The sequence below is a fragment of the Perca flavescens genome, chromosome 2 (genome assembly GCF_004354835.1).
Source record: "Perca flavescens isolate YP-PL-M2 chromosome 2, PFLA_1.0, whole genome shotgun sequence".
Classification (NCBI taxonomy): domain Eukaryota; kingdom Metazoa; phylum Chordata; class Actinopteri; order Perciformes; family Percidae; genus Perca; species Perca flavescens.
Genome location: NC_041332.1, coordinates 5,334,427 through 5,354,298, shown reverse-complemented (window position 1 = coordinate 5,354,298; position 19,872 = coordinate 5,334,427). Strand labels below are relative to the sequence as shown.

At 39.4% G+C, this 19,872-nt stretch overlaps 1 non-coding gene and 1 pseudogene across 1 annotated transcript; both read left to right on the top strand.

Annotated features, from left to right (window-relative positions):
* Window positions 1–82: 82 nt before the first annotated feature.
* Window positions 83–154, top strand: trnae-uuc (transfer RNA glutamic acid (anticodon UUC)). Its single transcript has one exon. It is a non-coding gene; the product is annotated as a tRNA-Glu (tRNA).
* Window positions 155–4,041: 3,887 nt separating this feature from the next.
* LOC114571570 (homeobox protein OTX1 B-like) lies at window positions 4,042–18,388 on the top strand (annotated as a pseudogene).
* Window positions 18,389–19,872: the final 1,484 nt, after the last annotated feature.

The window sequence follows — 19,872 nt, the reverse complement described above, 5'->3', positions numbered from 1 at the left end:
ACACACTTCAGAAAAAAAGTATTTAAGGAGTTTTGTGATCATTTTATTTTATTGAAATGTATAGCTTTAAAGTGTGTGTATGTCCCATGTGGTCTAGCGGTTAGGATTCCTGGTTTTCACACAGGTGGTCCGGGTTCAACTCCCGGTATGGGAAATATTCTTTAATGGTGGCTCAGAGGGTCGTCCTTCAGCCACAAGGTTGGTGATTTGGTCTAAAGCAGATGTGTCAAACTCAACTTCCCAGAGGGCCACACTGGGAAATAAGAATCACATCAAGGGCCAGATATGTTTAGTTTATTGATAGGCTTTTATTTAATCGAAAAAGTTAAATATATTTGACTGTATTATTGCAGGTGTCATATAGTCTTCTCACTTACAGTTTGGTCGACATAAAGTCCTAAAGAAGTCAGGAGAAAGTTCCTCAGCCATCATAGAAAAGAAGTGCCCAAAAACGTCAGAAAAAGTGACAAAAATGTTGGAAAAAGTGGCAAAAACGTCAGAAGAAATTACAAAAACTTCGGCAAAAGTGACAAAAATGTCAGAAAAAGTGACAAAAACTAGGTGGGCCAAAATGTATTGTGAACCTAAATTGCTATGCGGGCCGGATCATAATCTGCAAGGGGCCAGATTTGGCCCGCGGGCCTTGAGTTTGACACATGTGGTCTAAAGGGTCATTGAGCAAGACCCATCAGCTCATGTTGCTCCACCTGCACAAAGGCTGAAGACCAATTTATGCTTCTGGGTTAAATCAACACCGTGGTACGTATGTAGGAACCCGTAGATACTGACCCTACGACTTCCACCTCTCCAAAAATGGGATTTCCACTTTTGGGCAAAATAGAAAATTTGAGCGTATCAAACACTTAATTTTCTGCATTCTGGTTAATTTTTCTGCAACAATTTGTGTCTTTTCTGCATCAAGTTATGGTGCAAATGCCTTTATTTATGTAAAGGAGATTATAATAGTTTTTTTTTGGGGGGGCTGCCCTCCAAACCCCTATAAATTACACCTATATGGTCATTTCTATTTAAGCTCACTGAATGCACATAATTGACTGACTTTTCTCCCAACTAATCTATGAATATGTTCAGGTCAACGGTCTGACGTTACATTCTATGAATGCCTTTTTAAAAACTGACTTAAAAGAGACTCTCAAAAGATCTCAACTTATTGAGACAATCGGAACTATTTCAAACAATCACAGCCACATTTTTCTGCAGATTATGGCATGACACACCTCGAGGAGGAAATAGTTTCAGGATTTGACGTTTTTGTACTGAACCGACATCACCTCACACATGACACCTGCAGCCTGACCACATTTTAAAGTAAAGTAAAGTAAGTAGAGGTTAATTATATAGCACCTTTCACAGATAAGAATCACCAGTGTTTCAGAATTAAAAAAGACAGATAGGAATGTAGAAATACTAATATAAAAAAATGAGATCAGGCAGCCTTAATAACCCTCGTCTAACTCAAAGCCTGTTTGAATAACAACTGCTTTTTAAAAGAATCAACAGACACAAAACCTACATGAAGACAGTTTCGCCCCTTTTTAAAAAAAAAAAACGTTTACACAGCTCATTTAAACCACAACACTTCATAATGACAGGAGAAAAAAATATGTTTTCTTACCTTAGAGTCATAGCAGAAAAAAAAAATCTGTTTTATCAGACAGTAGAAGTGTGTTTTCTTCAGTTCAACCCTCGCCTGCCGGCCGAGCTGCACTATTCCTTCAGCCTGCAGCCAAAAACTCTCTGTTATCAGCTGATTTAAAGGGCTTTTCCGCCTAGTTCTGTGTCTGCACGGCAGGTTTTGTGCATGTGTGTCTGTGTGTGTGTGTGTGTGTGTGTGTGTGTGTGTGTGTGTGTGTGTGTGTGTGTGTGTGCGGTTTCATTTTTTTTTTCATAAAGTGTGCAGCAGCCTGGCCGAAGCCTCCTGCATTCCTACCTTTCTGACAACCTGGGATTCTATGCATCATGCTTTTAATAAGCTCCGACAACACAGACGAGAAGCCTCTCCAAACTTAACCCCCACCGCCTTCAACACACACACACACACACACACACACACACACACACACACACACACACACCCCCTCTTTAGGCTGCCTGATCCCTGGATTTAGGGCCTTAGTGTTAAGAAAATACTCCTGCAATTTGGGATTAAACCCCCAATAACCCTCACAACAACAACGACTCGGCCCGTTTGATATCTTGATACTTGTGATCAATCACCGCCTTTTGTCGCCTCACACGGAGGAAATGAGACGATTTCCTGCCTCAGGAGGCCGCAGTGATACACTTCTCAGCAGGGACCTCGTGATAATGATTTGAATTCATGTTTAAAGGTGGACTTTAGGATATTTGTTGACTTATAACTGACTTAATTTACTGTTATGCCGGTTACAGGGCTGCAACTAACGATTACTTTCATCGTCAAGTAGTTTTTTCTTTTTGATTAATCGATTAATTGTTGTATCTATCTATCTATCTATCTATCTATATATATATATATATATATATATATCCATCTATATATTCATTTTTCAATCTATCTATCTATCTATCTATCTATCCATCTATATAATCATTTTTCAATCTATCTATCTCTCTATCTATCTATCTTTCTATCTATCTATCTATATCTATCTATACCTATCTATCTATCTATCCATCTATATATTCATTTTTCAATCTATCTATCTCTCTATCTATCTATCTTTCTATCTATCTATATCTATCTATACCTATCTATCTATCTATCTATCCATCTATATATTCATTTTTCAATCTATCTATCTATCTATCTATCTATTTATCCATCTATCCATCTATATATTGAATTTTAAATATATCTATCTATCTATCTATCTATCTATCCATCTATCCATCTATCCATCTATCCATCTATCATTTTTCAATATATCTATCTATCTATCTATCTATCTATCTATCTATCTATCTATATATCTATCTATCTATCTATCTATCTATCTATCTATCTATCTATCTATCCATCTATCCATCTATCTATCTATCTATCTATCTATCTATCTATCTATCTATCTATCTATATATATATATATATATATATATATATATATATATATATATATATATATATATATATCCATCTATCAATCTATCTATCCATCTATAGATCTACCTATAGCTATATGAAGGATCCTCTAACTGCAGTCTGTTGAGTTCATTCAAAGGTCCAATAATTCGACAGCAGCCGTTCTGCTTAAATCAGCAGCTGTTTATTTCTGAGTTTATTGCAGCTTTTCTTTATTTGTATTTTTTTTTCCGGCAGGTTTCTTTTGCCACAATGTGTCGTTATTTAGGCTATTCTTCCTAAACAGAATCAGCTGGTTGAGGTTGTCAGTGTCGTTCCAGGGTCGAAAACACTGAAAGAAGGCCATTTTCACACAGTTAGATTTAGACTAAAAAAAAAAACTAATATGGCTAATGCGATTCAGTCATTTCGCAACGAAATATACTTTAATTTGGACACACATAAACCCACACACATACACACACACACACACATGGGCCTGGCATGGAGCCTTGATTGGTCACATACCTAATAAAAAAACGTTATGGCTCGGTTATTTGGTTTGTTATAAGTCACATTTTATGCTAGCTGTTTTAAGCTAATTTATCTTTTTATTATAGACGCAGGAAAAACTTTTTTTTTTCTATTTTTGGTTGTGTTTTTTCTTCTTGCATCCAGATATAAATAGACGTGGCTCAAATTCTAAGCTGGTATAGCTTAAATCAACAACATTATGTTAACACAGAGTCCATAATGACTTTTTAATATCATTAAATCAAATATTGTTTTTGCTATAAATGGCAGTCGGCCGACTTTCTCCTTCAACTAGTCTTTCGGACAGTGAAACGTTTCCATTCAAAAGGGGGAGGCGGGTGTTTTGGCGCCGAGCTCGCGGGCCGATTGGCCGCCCGCATCCACGCTAAAGCCCGCAGAGCGCTGTGATTGGCTCGGAGGACGCAGACCCGGCGTGCTTCCTCGACTCATAGAGGCGCGGGCCTCGGAGAGGGGCATTTCAATCTCCATCCGTCAACACCGGCAGGAGAGACGTGAAAGCCTACAACGAGCACGGCGGAAGCGTTAACGCTACGGTTACGTGTGTGGGGACTTTTTTTGGGTATTTTTTTTTTCTGCGTTGAAATGTTAATTTTCTAGTTCCGAAAAAGGGTGCGAGACGCACGCGGAGCTGCTGTTACCTGCTTCACCTCTGCCAGAAAACAACAAACTTTCTTCTATGTGGATATTTCTGGAACTCTGGATCTCGTTGGGTTGACATTTAACGGGATTTGTTTCCAAAAAGAAAAAGAAGGAGCCAGAAGAAGGTGAGACTCATAGCCTATATAGCTTCTGTCTGCTTTTATTTCTGTTTGTTTATCCAGGTTAGCCGTGTGGTGCTTTTCACTTAAATTAGCTAACATTACGGAGTAGTATTTAGGTCTAACGTTACAATTGGAACTTATGAATGCCTGGTTTTCCAGTCGGATGTTTTTGGTTGCGCTCAAAACGAGGCTTTTTAGGTTGTAGTTTTTTCCTCAAACGCAGACAGAAATCCTAAAATAAAACCGATAAATATAGCCTGCATTAAGTATCTCAGAAGAACAAACAAATGAACGATTGGTAACCTTTGCTGAATTAACAAAATAAAAGCTTACCTGGTTTATCCTTCGGAGTATTTTTTTTGGTAGCTCTCAAAACCAGGCTGTTGGGCTGTAACGTTGAAAAAAAAATCCTTAAATAAAACAGAAACAGATTTTTTTTTTTAAATGTCTTTTATAGTAGTTAGGCTACCTAAGTTATCTTCAAATGGTTCGTAACCTGTGCGAATTAACAAAATAAAAGCTTTTTTTTAACCACCCCCCAAGCATAAACTGCGTATAACCTTTTCATTTTTTTTTATTTTTTTTTTTTATTATTCATTAGCTGGACTTTATCTTGACTTATTTCAGCCCGCAGCCTCATGTCTGCTGATAAGGCCCTCTCTCTGCTAATTGTCGTCCTGTAGATCTAATCTAAATTGTAATGGTCTTCATTTGCACACAGTTTTTTTTTTTCTGGCGCATTTACATTGCGTAATTCGGCTGCTTCTCTTCCTGCGGTTATGGAAATAAGTCGCGCTTTATTTAGAGTGTTAACGCCTCAGTTGAGATCCATCAGGAGGCCCGCGGCTCCTTTCACCCAACAAAAAAACTAGCTATTAGTCCGAAAGTTGAGCATTTACCTGCTAAAGGGACCCCCAGTGGATTATGGAAATTCTTATCTAAATACATTGTCTTACACTAATACTAACAGTTAACAATTAAGGCCGTTTATTAAAGCTGCAGATGATGTGTGAAGTTCTGCAGGGGAGAGAAAAAAAAGAGGAAATCAAAGATGCAGGTCTGAGATTAATGCTTAAAAATATTTTCCTCTTTGCGTAATATTTGATTCTTTTTAGCCTATGAATTTAATGATCAGTTTGTAACTCTTGTTGATATAATTTAAGAGACATTCAATTAGAAAAAGGACATGCAAAGGAAACGCAGAAACTCCCTCAATAAGCTTATAGGCTTTGCCATGTTGGGTTCACTACAATTATTCAACCATAAAATAAGGAGAAAAATCTAAAAACATATAGGCTGTGGGATGAACAAGCGAAAGAGGGAAGGAACGATCAAACGAGGAGAGAAAATTAAAAAAAAAAAGTGTGAAAAGATAAGAGAGAGGAAAGGAAAAGTTTAGTTCTAAATAGGAAAGAGAAACGAGCTACAGTAAAAAGTCATTTTCACAGAGTTCTGTATATGATGAAGGAGGAATATGTTTTAGGCTGCTTTTGGAGTTGGATAGGTGTGACATTTAGACATTTAGAGACCGCAAAAAGAAGGGGGGGTTTTGCATTCATGTGTAACTGAATGCTCAATATGTTTTTATTAACGTGTTAAAAGTGAATTATAATATTTAGTTCCCCCTGCATGTGCCCTTTTGATTAAAACAAACATAAGGGCTATAAATGAGCTATAAGGACACACACACACACACACACACACACACACACATATATATATATATATATAGCCGAAAAGTCAGCACATATTTAGTAAATAGCTCTACTTCTTGTATAAAGACATGTGTGTAGTGGGTGACTGGATAGCTCAGTTGGTGGAGCGGGCGTCCATAGGCCTATATAGATGCTGGGGCTACCGTCAAACGGCCTTAGCTCCTCGACGCAGCGGGCCCGGGTTCGACTCCGACCTGCGGCCCTTTGCTGCATGTCATTCCCCCCTTTCTCTCTCTTTCTCCACTTTCATGTCTTCAGCTGTCCTGTCAATAAAGGCCTAAACATGCCCCCAAAATAATCGTTAAATAGAAAAACAGAGTAACTCAAAGTTGCAGGATATTTATTTATTCTGAGATAAATGCTTACATGATTTTATTTATGTATATATAGGGCCTATACTATTTATTTTTTATTCAGTCTTTGCCTTTAGCCACATGTATGCACCTTTTATTTATTTCCAGTTAAACTCTTGTTCAGCTTTAAGAATTCACACTGGATGTTTTTTTATTATTATTATTCTCACAAAACACAAAATTCAGGCATTTTGATATGATGATGAGTGATGAATGAATTCTATTTTCCACTCTTTTGTAAAGCCGGGATACTTCAGGCGTCTAAAATCCTTCAAATGAACCAAATCTGAGACGGAGACACTGCTCCTTCCTGGTGTCCACACCGGGAAATAGTTTGAGAAATGTAGCGTGAAAACCCTTCTTCGAGAAGAACGTCGCTTAAAAAAAACAAAGTGAATTATGTTTAGTTCATGCATTTTACAAGGCTTCTTCTTCCCACAGCACAACCAAAACCTGCAGGACATATAAATAAATACATGAATAGCAGGCTATCATTTAACTACACTAGCACTACCATGGCGAAAGTAGGCCTATAGCCTCGAAGTCAGCACGTGAATATTAAGCAAAATACTTTTATCAGGCCTATAACTAATGGAATAAAAAGCAACTAACATCCGGATTGTAACACAAACAGCTTTACTGCAAAACAACAAGAAAGTATGCAAGATTATACAACCCAGAAGTAGAAAATAAAGTATATTTCATCGCACAATGCATGAGTGCATGATTCCACATTAGAGAGTGAAAGTGTGTGAATAAATGAGCTCGGAGTGAAGACTTTGAGATTCCAGCAGAGATTGATTCGGAGGAGAGAGAGAGAGAGAGAGAACAAGCCTCAAGTGGCCTCCGCGAGTTAACCGTGTGTGTCTCCGCAGGTCGGTTTAATTGCGGGCTAATGAATTAATGAAAACGTCATGACGATCTGAGTGATAACAGACAGCTGTTGGAGTCACACGGGAACCGAGGAGTCCGTTTGGCGAGCGCGTTTAGCCTTTTTTCTTTTCAAAATAAGAGTTCCACACTTTTTGTTTTTGTTTTCTTTCTTTCTATCTTTTTACCTTTTTAATTATGTCTTTACTTTCCAGAGATAGACGGCATGGGGTCATCTCTGAACACCACAGAGTTGTCGCTGTATATTTCACACCTTCGTGCAATTTTAGTTGAATGCATGATTGGGTTTTTGGAGTTCTCCATAAAAACATGAAAGTTGGCCCATCATAAGATATGTCCCATCACATCAGTTTTTTTGGTTTCCCCTCTCTGCATTAAAAAAAATCTGTCTATTTAGGGAAATTTAGAAGGGGACAGTGCAAATTAATAAAACACGTGATTATTAATGGGTTAAAAAAGGCCAGAATTAACCAAAAGGCTGTTTGGTAAAAAATAATGTGGTCCGCTTTTAGTCTTTCTTTTCAAAATAAGAGTTCCTCCCGTGAGATCACACTTGTTTCTTTCTTTTATTTTTTACCTTTAACCATTGTGTTGTCATCCCGGGTCAAAACTGATATTAAATACTTCTTTGACGCTTTTTTTTATCACTTTTTGACGCTTTTATGACGCTTTTTTATCGCTTTTTGACCTTTTGTTCCAACATTTTCTTCGTTTTTTTTTCCTACAATAGGCCTACCATCTATACTGTAGGCTACCACTCACACCAATGGATTACCACTAGTTTCATGGTCAAGAAAACCTCATTTATATGAAATATCTTTTTCTTTTTTTGTGCGTTTTGTCAAAGTTTTGTTTCATTTCATTAGTTTTCATGCTGCAATTTTTTGGTAAAAAAAAACCCCCACCCCAAATTAGTGAAAAGTAGTGAAATGATCCTTCGTTTGACTTGGCACGGAGCGTTGTATGGAACCATCCATGTCATTGTTGGCCAATTTTTGGATGAAAGAATCCCAAATGTCTGATGTAGAAACTCTTAAAAATGGGTCAGATTTGACCCGAGGACAACAGGAGGGTTAATGATGTCTTTAGACAGCACGGGGTTATCTCTGAACACCACGGAGTTCTCACTCTATAGTTCATATAATTAAACTGGTTATTTTTTTCCCCTCTCAAAAGATCCACATCTTCGCGCTCAGTTTCACTTCTTTTAGCGCCAGTTTTAGTCTTTGGAAGCCTTTTTCGGGGCTTTTGCGTCTCTTTTTACTCCCACGTTACAGAGTTGAATTTAAGAATTTGGATTAGACATGTAGCTCCAGATCAACTCTCCACCACACAACATGGGTCTTAGTTGTATAACATATGTCCTTTCATTCTTCCAGTTCAAACCTGTCATGTAGAGACTGGAAACTTCTCATCAGAAGATGTGTTTCCTCTCCCATATCGAAAAAAAAAATATATATATATATATATATATATATATATATATATATATATATATATATATATATATATATATATATATATATATATGTATGTATATATGTATGTATATATGTATGTATGTATGTATGTATGTATGTATATATATTGCCTTTCAAAGCTTCACATCTTCGTGCAATTTTAGTTGAATGCAAGATTTAGTTTATGGAGACATGCAGCTGCTGATCGGTTCTCAATAAAAACAGAAAGTTCGCCCAAATAAAATAAAATAAAATGTGAATAAAACACATGATTATACATGGGTTAAAAAAAGGCCAGAATTAACCAAAATGTTGTTGTTTTTTTATCTGTGAGACAACACGAGCAGAACTTAGCGCAGACGCGAAAGGATTAGCCCCAAAACAAAGACCAACAGAGTAGAAAAGATTAGGAGACACACAGCCTTCATCTAGTTGGGAAATCTTCCTTCTTAGGACTTTAAACTTTATTCTAAAACGCCCAAAGTGTAAAATACGCGCGTTCATATCTGCGCCGCGTGATTTGAGCAGATATTCTCTGATTGCATAACCGTGTGACAGAGTTTCTGCTGTGTTTTCACTGCTTTCGCTGTTCAAAAAAAAGAAGAAGGAAAAAGCGCATGGTTTGTGAAAGCTGCATAAATTAAGTGGCACGGCCTCGGCTGCTTTATGACAGGTTGGAAAAGTTCGGCTTTAATACGGATTGTATACATTAAGTTAAGAGTTTGTTCGTGTTTGAGTTGAAGAGTTAGAGGAATGAAAGTCTATTTGTAAAGGAATGTCTGTTGTAAAGGCTAATAGGCCCGCGTTTGGAAGGTTTTACGCACACTCCAAATGTTAATATAGCTCGCATTATTGAGGCTCAGAGACGGGCCTGTAGATGCAGACAGGTGGGGAAAGGTCGGCTTGAAATCTCATTTATATACATTTAGTTAAGACGTTGTTCGTGTTTAGTTTCAAGAGTTAGAGAAATGAACGTCTATGTGGTAATGTAGCTATGTTGCGTAGGCCCGCGTTTGGACAGGAATAGGCTACACGTTTTACGCACACTCCAAATGGTAATAAAGCTCGCATTAATGAGGCCGAGGGACAGGCCTGTAACTGCAGACAGGCTTTAAATGTGATTTTTATGTACATTAAGTTAAGACTTTGTTCGTGTTTAAGTGTTTATAGCAGTTCCAGTCTATGTTTAAAGGCCTGAATTTGGAAAGGAAACGTTGTATTGCTTCAAGGAGCTCGTGTTTTTATGAGCTGCTGCTTGTTGTTGTCGTTGGTTCTTATGGTCTTTCTGCTTTTTCATTTTTTTTTTTACATTTCAATGTTCTTTTATACAGCACTTTAGTGCTTTTTTTGGTCAGCTTAATGTGTTTAAATGTGCTCTAGAAATCAACTTGACTTACTTACTTACATGTGCGTTTTTAATTTGGTTTTATAACTCATTAACAAACAGCTATTCCATAAATAAATGTTCATTTTCTACACCATAGACTCACATTTACTCCAGTACTGCACTTAAGTCCAAATGTTGAGGTACTTGTACCTTACTTGAGTCTTTTTCTTTTCATGCCACTTTCTACTTTCTACTTTCTGCTACATTTCAGAGAGAAATATTGGACTTTTTACTCCACTACATTCATCTGTTACAGCTTTAGTTACTAGTTACTTTAGTTACTCCACTACATTCATCTGTTACAGCTTTAGTTACTAGTTACTTTAGTTACTCCACTACATTCATCTGTTACAGCTTTAGTTACTAGTTACTTTAGTTACTCCACTACATTCATCTGTTCCAGCTTTAGTTACTAGTTACTTTAGTTACTCCACTACATTCATCTGTTCCAGCTTTAGTTACTAGTTACTTTAGTTACTAGTTACTTTACACATTCAGATTCCTGCACACAGAACACATGTAGTTTATAAAATCTGATGTTTTAATATAAAGTAAACTAGCCGACAATATAACAGACTACAAGTCCAGCTGACATGATTAGACCATTAAACACACAAGTGTGTGTGTGTGTGTGTGTGTGTGTGTGTGTGTGTGTGTGTGTGTGTGTGTGTGTGTGTGTGTGTGTGTTTGGATCCTTTACTCTTTCTTCAATGGGAGGATTGTTCTTTACTTTTAATACTTTAACTACATTTTCCGGATGATACTTACAGACTTTTACTGAAGTCAAGTCAACTTTATTTAAAATAGGCTATAGCACATTTATGAGCAACATAAAGTTGACACAAAGTGCTTTACAGCCTATGTGGTTTTGAAATCTGGCTCAATAGACAACAGTGCAGATTAAAAGTACAACAATACAACAATACACAATGTAATACAAGACAGACCTGAAGACACCAAAGTCCAGTAGAGCAGAAGGAAGTCAGGAGAGGGAATTCACATATAACAATAGATTAAAAAGCAGTATGGAGAAATAAGAGAAGTCAAGCAGTACTGTAAAAAGCAGTTAAAAGCCAGTGAAGTATAAGTTACATTTTCAATGCAGGACTTTGACTTGTAACAGATTCTTTTTTACAGTGTGGTATTAGTACTTTTACTTTACTTGTTGAGGTACTTGTACTCTGCTTGAGTCTTTTTCTTTTCGTGCCACTTTCTATTTCTACTGCGCTACATTTCAGAGAGAAATATTGGACTTTTTACTCCACTACATTCATCTGTTCCAGCTTTAGTTACTAGTTACTTTAGTTACTCCACTACATTCACCTGTTCCAGCTTTAGTTACTAGTTACTTTAGTTACTCCACTACATTCACCTGTTCCAGCTTTAGTTACTAGTTACTTTAGTTACTCCACTACATTCATCTGTTCCAGCTTTAGTTACTAGTTACTTTAGTTACTCCACTACATTCACCTGTTCCAGCTTTAGTTACTAGTTACTTTAGTTACTCCGCTACATTCATCTGTTCCAGCTTTAGTTACTGGTTACTTTAGTTACTCCACTACATTCACCTGTTCCAGCTTTAGTTACTAGTTACTTTAGTTACTCCACTACATTCATCTGTTACAGCTTTAGTTACTAGTTACTTTAGTTACTCCACTACATTCATCTGTTCCAGCTTTAGTTACTAGTTACTTTAGTTACTCCGCTACATTCATCTGTTCGAGCTTTAATTACTAGTTACCTTAGTTACTAGTTACTTTAGTTACTCCACTACATTCATCTGTTACAGCTTTAGTTACTAGTTACTTTAGTTACTCCACTACATTCATCTGTTCCAGCTTTAGTTACTAGTTACTTTAGTTACTAGTTACTTTACACATTCAGATTCCTGCACACAGAACACATGTAGTTTATAAAATCTGATGTGTTATTCTAAAGTAAACTAGCCGACAATATTACAGACTACAAGTCCAGCTGACATGATTAGACCATTAAGCGTGTGTGTGTGTGTGTGTGTGTGTGTGTGTGTGTGTGTGTGTGTGTGTGTGTGTGTGTGTGTGTGTGTGTGTGCCATTAAACACACAACTGGTTGGATCCTTTACTCTTTCTACAATGGGAGGATTGTTCTTTATTTTTAATACTTTAACTACATTTTCCTGACGATACTTCCTTAAGTCACATTTTCAATGCAAGACTTTTATTTGCAACAGAGTGTTTTGACATTGTGGTATTAGTACTTTTACTGAAGTAAAAGATCTGAATACTTCTTCCCACCTGTCTCTCTCAGGAGTCCAGCTGAGCACCGGGAGATCTGCAGCGTTGTGTCCCGTCCAGACACCGGGAGATCTGCAGCGTTGTGTCCCGTCCAGACACCGGGAGATCTGCAGCGTTGTGTCCCGTCCAGACACCGGGAGATCTGCAGCGTTGTGTCCCGTCCAGACACCGGGAGATCTGCAGCGTTGTGTCCCGTCCAGACACCGGGAGATCTGCAGCGTTGTGTCCCGTCCAGACACCGGGAGATCTGCAGCCTTGTGTCCCGTCCAGACACCGGTCTTTAGCATGATGTCTTATCTCAAACAGGGCCCGTACGGGATGAACGGACTGGGCCTGGGCGGAGCCGCCATGGACCTGCTGCACCCGTCTGTCGGGTACCCGGGTACGGACCACACACTTACCCCCCAAAAAATCAACTCAGAAACACAACTTCCACAGGAACCACTCACTGTGGTTTTTAAATCGTCTTTGTCTCTTTGTCACAATAAACTTTGGTTCTCCCTAAATGTTTCTTTCCGCTCTTTTCAATGATGCTTTAATTTTTTATTTCTGTGACGCACGATGTTTAGTAATCAGAACAGAGATTATTTTCACTTCTTCATATTCGTAGTCCGATTTTAAAGTTGATCTCAAACCTTACTAACCTGTTTGCTGTCGGTAAAGTCGAATGAAATGAAACGAAACGAACCTGGGGAAAAGTGAAAACGTCAATAGACTCAAGTGTGAACTGTGTGTGTGCATGTTGATAATGTGTGTGATAGTAAACTCTGTGTTTCTGGCGCTTGTAGGGAAACACACAAGTTGTAGTTTGCCGATTTCAGCCGTCGTAAAGCCCATCTCTCACCTATATCTTGATGATTAAATGGTCCTTTATCGAAACGCTTTTATTTTGGAAGCCTAACCCATTTTATATATATGTTAGAGACACTTAGAACAACGCGTGTTGGGGCGTGTGTGCATGTGGAAAACAAATAATCGCAAGCAGTGAAACACAATGAAGACACGACACAAAAACGTAAAATGATCCAAAAAGATGAAACTGCTTTTACGCACGACAGATCTCCAAGCGCATGTGACACGGTCCAGTCTCAAAGTCCAAGTCTCTTTATTAGTCTCCCTAAGGAGAAATTCGTTTTGGACGGAGAGAAATTGCTGCAAGAGTAACATAGACACACATCAAACACAGGGTTAAAACAGTTAGACATTGAACATGTAGGCCACTCTAGTAGCTGAGCAAAATTACAAGGTACCATTTTCTAAAAAGGCAGTTAATAAAAAAATAAATAAAAACATGTATCCATTGGGAAATATCAATATCCTAAAAATCCATTGTAAAAATGCAGTAATTCATGTATCCATACATACATTCAGTCACAAATTTACATTAATAGAATTTGTGGTCATACATTCATTGCTGCTCATTTATGAGCTTAACTGCAGTCTCAGTCTCTCTTAAGTTTGGAGAGATATTACAGCTGTTTAACAGTCTTGAATAGAGTCACTTATGGGTGTTTTTTATTTATTTTTTTTCTTGCAGGAAACCCGCGTAAGCAGCGCCGGGAGCGGACCACGTTCACCCGGACGCAGCTGGACATCTTGGAGTCGCTGTTCGCCAAGACGCGCTACCCGGACATCTTCATGAGGGAGGAGGTGGCGCTGAAAATCAACCTGCCGGAGTCCAGAGTGCAGGTCAGAGAGGCTCCGCGCCTGCTTTATTATGTGTCAGGGGGCTTTACATGTTAGTGAGTTTAAACTTCATTAAGAAGGAAAAGGAAATGGCAAAAACAACAACAACAAAAAACAGCGGGGGAAGAAGTATTCGGTAAAACCTTAATACCACACTGTAGAAACACTGTGTTCCAAGTCAAAGTCCTGCATTGGAAATGTTACTTCAGTAAAGGTCTGTAAGTATCATCAGGAAAATGAAGTATTTAAAGTAAAAGGGTAACACTTTACAATAAGGTGCACAAAAATGTACAGTACAGGCCAAAAGTTTGGACACACCTTCTCATTCAATGTGTTTCCTTTTTATTTTCATGACTATTTACATTGTAGATTCTCACTGAAGGCATCAAAACTATGAATGAACACATATGGAATTATGTACTTAACAAAAAAGTGTGAAATATCTAAAAACATGTCTTATATTTTAGATTCTTCAAAGTAGCCACCCTTTGCTTTTTTTATTAATAATGGAAATAATTCCACTAATTAACCCTGACAAAGCACACCTGTGAAGGTAAAACCATTTCAGGTGACTACCTCATGAAGCTCATTGAGAGAACACCAAGGGTTTGCAGAGTTATCAAAAAAAGCAAAGGGTGGCTACTTTGAAGAATCTAAAATATAAGACATGTTTTCAGTTATTTCACACTTTTTTGTTAAGTACATAATTCCATATGTGTTCATTCATAGTTTTGATGCCTTCAGTGAGAATCTACGATGCAAATAGTCATGAAAATAAAGATACACATTGAATGAGAAGGTGTGTCCAAACTTTTGGCCTGTACTGTAGGTAGTTACTGAGGAAGGAATGGTTAGTTGATGATTGACAGATCCAAGCACTAATGATTAGTTATTAGTAAACAGACTGGAAGCTACTGTTAATGGTCTATTCATCTCAGCTGGACTTGTAGTACAATATTTCTTTCTGAGATGTAGCGGAGTAGAAGTAGAAAGTGGCACGAAAAGAAAAGATTAAAGTAAAGTACAAGTACCTCAACATTTGGACTGAAGTACAGTACTGGTATAAATGTACTTAGTTACATTCCAGCGCTGTTAAAAACCCAAATGAATATAGGCCTTTGTTGATCTTGTTTGGGGGGATTTAGTGCTGTTTCCCCTTACTTTAATCTGCTGAGGTTGATCAGATAACATCCCACTTGCATCGAGTCTGTTTAGGTTATATAAGTACACAACTTTCCCAAAAGGTTGGGTGTAAAAACGAGGAAAGAAGTGCAAGAAACTCAAAGCAAAGTTGCCTCGAAGCTGCAGTTTGATCTCACGTTACGTCTCCTTCGCTCTAGAGCTGCAAAGATGGACCGATTAGATGTCAACTATTAAATTAATCAGCAACTATTTTAATCATCGATGAATGGGTTTGAGTCATTTTATAATGGACAAAAAAAGTAAAAATTTCTCTGATTCCAGCTTGTTAAATGTGACTATTTCAGCCTGGTCGCACATAATTCCCGTGAAACTGTTGACAGCGCATTACGTGGTGGTGGCCACACGGAATGTGTGAAAATACCGTGTGGCCACCACGGGAAAACCCGAACTTCTCCCGAAAATCAGCGTAGGGAGGTTGGCTTGGGGGGTGGATGGGTCAAACAACACAGGACTTTCGTCACGACTTTCGTGTCACGATTCCTAACTCTAACGCTGCCTTCACACCGGCAGTTGAAATCAGCTCCGATACGTCTTCGAAACGACCGGAAGTCATTAATGTCCTGTGGAGAATCGCAGACCGCATGGCGAGTGGGTCCGAACGAATGCGGTGCGGAAAAAATCGTGTCAGTTGGTCATCCGGATGGGTTCAAAAAATGTAACTCTTGCCAAAGGCTTCGGACGGTTCCTATCCAACGGAAGTTAGCATTTCTATGGTACTGATAAACAGACCTGCTAATGCTAATTGGTTAGCTAGCAACAGATATCGAACTACTGACATTATACCGCTATTTCCCATTTAACCAACCTGACATGTCAACATCCTTGGCAGCTTTTCTCCACGCAGCAACCTTTCTATTTTCATAGAGAATCATACATTCAGATAGTGGTGTAGTCTCATGTATTGAAGTGGGTATACTGTACTGTATATATATGGGCCTATACTGTGTATATATAGGCATTTCATAGTGGGGAGTCTCCACCAGGGAAGTTTTGAGCATCAATGACTTCATTTCCTGCATTCTGACACACTTTTATGCACCAATTTGCGCTGGAAATCCCTTTATTTACCCTATGTGACGAAGAAAAACATAGCTGACAATTCAAAATAGATCAAAATGACAATGCAAAGTATGTTGTTAGGTGTCATTGGGCCTTTCTAAGTGGGTATATGGAAATCCTAGAGCTTTCTTAGTGGGTATACTGCAAATACCTGCCTATCACGTAGACTACACCGCTGCATTCAGACACTTATCACTCGTTCTAGTCTCGCTGCCATTTTTGCGAATCGCTTCCGAAGCTTTTCAACGGTGTAGTACAATGTCCGCTGGGGGCATATTGCGTATTACGGAGCTGATTTCAACTGCTAGTGTGAAGGCGGTGTAACCGTCCCGTTCTTCTTTTCCTAAACCCAGCCTGTTGTTGTCCCTTCCACCCACACAACCTTTTCCTTAAAGCGTAACTCTCGCCAAAATGCAACCTAGGGTCTTCTTGTGAATGTACCCGAGTCAAACTTTCGTTTAAAAGCATATTTAGGATGGAAGCGTCACTTTTAAGAATTACCGTATTCTCATTTTTCGGTCAAATGGCCTTTTGAATGGCAGTGCTAGGGGACACTTTTATGCTAGCCTCAAAATAATGCCATTTAAATAAGGTTCGATGACCATGAATTTAAAAAAAGTGTTGAAATGAAAACCATTTCAGGTGACTACCTCATGAAGCTCATTGAGAGAACACCAAGGGTTTGCAGAGTTATCAAAAAAAGCAAAGGGTGGCTACTTTGAAGAATCTAAAATATAAGACATGTTTTCAGTTATTTCACACTTTTTTGTTAAGTACATAATTCCATATGTGTTCATTCATAGTTTTGATGCCTTCAGTGAGAATCTACAATGTAAATAGTCATGAAAATAAAAAGGAAACGCATTGAATGAGAAGGTGTATGTACTGTATATGTATATATATGTATATGTGTGTGTATATTTTTATCTTCTTTACTCTGTATACGTATGTATGTATGGATGTGTATATAGGTGTATATCTTTATTTTTTGGATATTATATATGTTTGGAGAGGATTGCTCCAACAGAGTCTCGTTGTATCGCACCCAATGACAGTAAAGATCCATCTGTCTTTCCTTTCCCTCAGGTGTGGTTCAAGAACCGGCGAGCCAAGTGTCGGCAGCAGCAGCAGAGCAGCAACAGCGCCAAGGCGAAGCCCGTGAAGAAGAAGTCGTCTCCGACGCGAGAGAGCACGGGCTCCGAGAGCAGCGGCCAGTTCACGCCTCCGGCGGCGGCGGCGGCGCCCAGCTCCTCCTCTTCGTCCTCCACGTCCACGTCTTCCTCCTCGTCCTCCTCCGGGCTCGCCGGCTCCGCCTCAGTCACCACGCCGGTGTCGTCCATCTGGAGCCCCGCGCCCATCTCGCCGGCCCCGGCGCCGGCGGCGCTGCCGGACCCGGCCGGCCCGACCAGCGGCTCCTGCATGCAGCGCTCGGCGCCCGCGTCCTCCGGCACCGGCGGCAGCACGCCGTCGTACCCGGTGTCCTACAGCCAGACGGCGGCCGCGTACGGCCAGGGCTACCCGGCCTCGGTGTCCGGCTCTTACTTCGGGGCGTGGACTGCGGCTCGTACCTGGCGCCCATGCACTCGCACCACCACCACCCGCACCAGCTCAGCCCCATGGGCGGCGGCGCCGGCGGCGGCGGAGCCATGTCAGGACACCCGCACCACCACATCGGCCAGGCGTCGGCGCACCACCACCACCACCACCCGTCCCACCACCACCCGTCCCACCACCACCAGGCGTACAGCGCGCCCGGCCTCGCCTTCAACGCCACAGATTGTCTGGATTACAAAGAGCAGACGGCCGCCGCCGCGTCGGCGTGGAAACTCAACTTCAACGCCTCCGACTGTTTGGACTACAAAGACCAGGCGTCCTGGCGTTTCCAAGTGCTGTGACGTCCCTCCTTCCCATGTTTCTCCTCCTCCTCCTCCTCCTCTTCTTCTCTGCGTACTAGGGCTGTGCTCGATTGAAGAAATTCTTAGTCGACTAACACTCATTCGATTGTACCGACTAATCGATTAGTTGAATTAATCGACAGATCTGTAAATCTGAGTTTCTCCGCAAAGAGTTGCGCTAAAAGCACCACTTTAATTCTTGTGTTTACCAGAGATGTGCTCGTACGTTTCTTGGAAATAAGTCATTCAGCATGAAAAAGCATCAAACATGACTAATGGACTAAAGAGATCTAAGTTGACTAAGACCAAAACGAGCAATTAGTCGACTAATCCACTAAGATGGAGCAGCCCTAATGCGTACGAAGAAGTATTTTTTTTTTTTTTTTTTTTTTTTTTTTGCTGTTGGTGGTTTTATTTTTTGAAGATTTATTTTAAATAACAGAGAGGTGAAGCCCCTCCCCCCCACCTCCCCTTCCCTCCCCGGTGGACCACCGTGGGACCTTATGTCAGATAAGTAGGATAGTAAACGGAGAGAGACCGATGACTAGGGTTGGGTACCGTTTGGGTTTTTACGATTCCGATGCCGAACTGGTACTTTTAAAACGATTCAGATTCCTAAACAGATTCTTGAAAAACTGAAAAATGACATCAGAGATGTAATATGTTTACTAGTGATCGTGTGCAGTGAACGGTTAATGTGCTTTTATGTTCGTTTTGGTGAGCCCAGAGGGGAAAATATGGCATTTTAAAAGTAGCCTACATTTAGGCTAGCTAGCTAGCGGTAGACTACAGTGAGAGGGTGATATTTTTAAGTCCGTTTCAGAGCGACAGATGGGAAAATATTTTCAGTCGACACATTAAGTGGAACCGAAATTTGCGTCCCGATCCGGTCCGATTCCTACCGGTTGCGTAGGAATTGGGTGGAAACGCATCTCACATCCAAAAATTTATAGAAACGTATGTCTCCTTCAAAAACAATCCAAGGCACTCCGCAGCTTTTGTGCAAAACTTAAAATGCCTTTATTTTACATGGCAATATATTTAACCCTCCTGTTCTACAGTTACCATATCAGAAATGTGGGTTTGCATCAACCAAATTGCCCCAAAATAACATGGCTGGTTTCATTCAACGCTATCCACAAGTAAAATGAATGACTACTTTCATTGAATTTTGGGTCTTTTATTCAGTTTTATAGAACAGAATCCTGACTAAACTTTCCACATAAACCAGTCTGTGATGCACTTAATCCTCTGATCTTAACTAGTCCAAATAAATCATCATTTCTGCTTTTTATCAACTCAAAAATTAAATATAATTTCATATAAATGAGGTTTATTGACCATGAATAGAATAAGTGTAAAACTCGTGTGAACAAGTTGGTATTAGTGGTTTGTATAATGGTGGTAGTGGGGGGGGAAAAAAGCATTAAAAAAAGGAGAAAAACATGGAAAAAATTGACAAAAAAGTGTAAACATTTTCACAAGGGTTAAAATGGCCGACGCATTTCGACTCACATCTTCAACAGGGTATATGTCTGAATTGAGTCAATTCCAAATATATATATACATTTC